Source organism: Brassica oleracea, chromosome C7 (genome assembly GCF_000695525.1).
Source record: "Brassica oleracea var. oleracea cultivar TO1000 chromosome C7, BOL, whole genome shotgun sequence".
Lineage (NCBI taxonomy): Eukaryota > Viridiplantae > Streptophyta > Magnoliopsida > Brassicales > Brassicaceae > Brassica > Brassica oleracea.
In genome coordinates, this window is record NC_027754.1 from 30,237,836 (window position 1) to 30,242,422 (window position 4,587).

Sequence of the window (4,587 nt, forward strand, 5' to 3'; positions counted from 1 at the left end):
CGCATCGATCAATCACTAGTTCGTCGGAATTTCCTCGGAATTTTGTAAAATCCCTATAATATTTCCTCGGAATTCATCGATTTTTTCCGAGGAACACATTTTTCCTCGGAATTTCTTCGGAATATTCCGACGGATTGATGTTTCCTCGGAATTCCGTCGGTATATTTCCTCGGAAATTCCTCGGGAAATTCCGAGGATTTCATTTTCCGTCAGAATGTCCGTCAGAATACCGCTATTTTCTTGTAGTGATGTAATCACCTATCGTTCTAGTAATCATTTTTTTTTTTAATTTGCCAAATAATGAGACTAACCATTACTGTGTAAACTGATCTACAAAAAGACAAACATGACAATGACACTTTGCTATCAGTGGTGAACCAAACAAACAAACGATTTTTCTTTAACCAAAATTAAAGCTATAAAACAGTAATAGATAAATATGCTGAACAAAAGGATCAAATCAACCAGAATATTTGACATCATGACAACACATCAAAAATCCTCAAATCACTTGTAGTAATTGATTGCATAACAAACGATTTTATAAAGTAATACATCAGTCATTCAATTGTAAAGCATTTAAGCATGAGGTTACTTATCTCTAGATAGCATGGCTTGGCGATTGAGAATATGTTACGAAGGAAACGCCATCGGCTCAACGGCTACGATAACAAGGGTTGGTTTTGTTTAAGTAACTAGGGTTTTGGGTTTTGCTCAACAGCTAGGGTTTCGTGCTGATAACGTGTTATAAGTAAGAAGAGAAGAGGAGAAATTGGTGTGTCTTATTCCATGAGTAATGAGTCATTTATATAGGATTACAATAGCTTGTGGACAAAGCCACTTGGAAAACAAGTTAAGCTTGGAGAACAAGTATATTTAAGACTTGCCATGGCATCACCATAATATTCATAACAATTGTGTATTAAAGCCGTGGTAATTCTTTGTAAATATTAAGGAAAAATCAGGGTCAATTTATTTTTGTACTCTTGTTTTAATAAATTAGATGAATATGATGAATCTGGCGGTGATGTGTTGGTTTCGAATTCGAAAACTAAACCAGAATTTGTTTGCTTGTGAAAAATTCAAATTCTAAAGGTTATAACTTGGTAGGAATTGGAAACTACAAATCATGAATTTGAACCTAATCATTTTCTCCTATCCTTAATCCGTAATTCGATTTTGCTAGGTTTTAAGAAGAAACAATTTAGGGTTTATTATACGCATAAATGAATTATGTTGGGAGAAGATGATTTGGAGGTATAATAATATTAACTGTTAGTATTTATACTTGAAAATAGAATCTAAGTGGTGTAGTGGTTTATGTTTGTAACAAGGGAAGCTTTAGTCTCATGTTCGATTCCCTTGAACACCAATTTTTTTAAAATTCCAAAACGACGTCGTATGAATTTAATAGAGAGTAGAGACAGAGATTAACCCCGTTAACTCAATCTGTTAACCATTTTAACGACGTATTAAAATTGGTTTCGTCAAACTTAGTTGAGGCTTTAAATTGCTAGTCACGATAAGTTGATGCCTTACATGGTCAACGGTAAAATTCATGCTTTTTTCCAACCAAATTAGAAAGTTCATGATTTAAATGACCATTTTCCCAAGACAAAATCTAATTAGTTTAATGTAAATGGTATAATACGACAGATTCTGAGAAATAAGCTGCTAGTTTTCCAGGAACTTGTAGTCCAAGTTGTCTGCATTGGATACGAAATGGGTTCGACCTTTTTTCCTCAATACGAGGTTAAAAGCGATTTAACATAGGCTGTTCAGAGATTTTTTAAGAAGCTGCTAAAGGATGCAAGAGGTTTATCTTTTGTATGTTGATGGCAAGACCCGACCCACATTCAAGCCGAAGACCTCTTCGCTCTTCGAGGTCAAGGTAGAGATTGTGAAGGTAATGGGTAGCTGGACTAATGGACCTTTCCCAGCAACAGCCTTCGATGGTGCCGAGGAACGCCTGCTTAAACTGATGTGAATTGAATGATGGAAGAAACATGTGTTTCTACAACTCTACCACCCAGTTAATTATGTTCTAATGTACTCCCTCTAGATTTAAATGTATGATATTTAATGTTTTGCACACATATTAAAAAATAATAAATACATTATTTTAATTGTTGTTTTTGGTTATATCAATAAAGTTTCACCATTCATAATTTTACACACCCAAACACGCGATTTTAAGACCATGATTAATCTCAGTCTCTTAACTGGGGTTCTTACGACAGTTTATAAGTTACTAAATAAATATAAATGAGCAAATTTTGAGAAAAAGCATGTAACGTCCACTTCAAAACTAACGTTACGTTTTGGTCAAAAGAAAAACTAACGTTCGTTAATTTCATACAAACGAACGATAAGATCACATATGCATCCAAAAGAGGTTGTTTTTGACAGAGATGTGAGGTCTGAAATTCCAAAAATGGTTAGATACTTTCCTTTAATTTCTGAAGGAAAATGATCGGGATGTATCTACACACACAAATACAATGATCCAGAACTAGTTCGTGGATGGTCCACCACGTTAACATGTCATGGAAATAAAACATTGACTTATCCACTTCATATTAAAATAAGACATTTTGGGATAAGAAGAATAGAATTAAAGCAAAGTTGCATAAACATATGTAAGATGATGAAGTAAACTTGAATGTGGTCAAACTGGAACATATAATTGTAATTGAGGAGAATACATAAACTTGTTCTGGATACAAAAGTCTATATATCGTGAGTAATTTTTACGATCAAATATAGAAAAATAGACGTGAGTGCGTGTGCGATTCAGAGTGATGAGATGATTAAACGATGTTTTCTTAATACACTTCATGTAACCTCTGCCAACAACTTGGCTTATATCTTGACAAAGGCGCTTCATCCGGGTCCTTTTCGTTCTTTGTTGTCAAGACTTTCAGTTTCAAGCCTTTACCATCCTGTGACTCGTCCGGATTAAAGGCTTGCGAGGGTGTATTAGCTTATGAGTACATGTGTATATACTGTAGGAGTCAGTTAGGCAGTTACATTATTCAGCATGTATATAAGTGAGCTATTGTACAGTGAATAGATTAACCGATTATTCAGTACATTCATTTTACATCTTTTCTCTGTTATTACCCAAAATGAAAGGCAGAAATGAAGAAACCAAAAAATATAGTAAAGGTAGGTCCAACAAATAAACAGCTAACTTTAGCTGGCAACAAGCTTCAGTTCTATCGTATACTTTTATTTGTACTTATTAAGTATTATTAGTTTTACAGTTTTTTGTAACCTTTTGGTGTCTCGGAGGCCGAGATGTCGTTCAAAATCTTCGAATTGACTTTCTTCTTTTTACTCTTTTTACCTTAAAAATTATTTATTTACCTCAAAATAGAAAACCTTTTAAAACCATTCTCCCATTAGCAAGACAAGAATTACACGAATATTTGTTTTTGCAGACTGAACTGAGAAGCATTCGTCGCTGTCTTCTTTGTGTTTTCCGGCACTAAACAAAATAGGTGTGTTGTTGAGTCGTGAGTGCAAAGGCATAGGCAATAATCAGGTAAAATCTGTAAAGTATAAGAAGTTCATAATGTATGCAAGGAAAATATGTATGGCCAATTTAAGCGTGGGCCAGGAAGAAGCCCACCACTTACTGGACCCACAAACCCCACTCACTCCACAGACAAAATAATCTACATATCTTTTGGGGAAAATTTATAATATAACGAGGTAGTTGCATCATTCCTGAGGCGACACGTCAGCGGTTTTTGGGTCTCACTTTTAAAAAAGTGTGAAAAAATGTCAAGACTGTGGATCGAACCCGGGTTATTGAGATATAAACACCACCATTTATACCACTAAACTAAAGGATACTTTGTACATTGCTGGCCGAAACTAATATATATTTATGATAGGAGTGTTTACTATGTACACGTATGATTTCGGTTTAAGTTCCATAAAAAGCCCAAGTCGGGTGGAAGGCCATTTGGCCAATGTTTAGCTATATGGCCTATTTTGAAAAAATGTCTGACGTTTTATGTTTTAGTCGAGGAAAGTGTGCCTTTTTTATTCATTAAACGAGTAACGATTAGGTTTTCAGAGGTTTCTTCTTCTTCAACCCTTCAATCTCACCAGCCCTGCTGCTTTTCCTAATCCCGTGAAAAAACGAGTCTTAATCAACTCTTCTCATATCTATTAATTCTTTTCACTGTATACAACGTATACCTCTTAAATTTTACAATAGATGTTTTTTTTCATTAAAGCCATTTACGATCTTAAACTCTCCTTCTCCCTTCTGATACAATGAAACCGAAAAATTCACTTCAACCCCTATAAATTGGAGAAGGTTGATAGCCGGATGGATCTTCACAGACGCTCTCAGTTTATCTTCTATCTTCAATTGGAGAGGGAGCTGCTCATCCTCGACGAACAGGTATGATTGATTTTTTCTGCAATTTCCTTCCTACGAAGCCCAAAGAGATCTATCGAGTTGCTGATCTGTGTTAACCATTTGATGAATTCCATCCCGAATGATCCCAAAACAATCAACGTCTACCTCAAAACACCAGGTATCATGATTTTTTCTCTCATCTCCTTTTT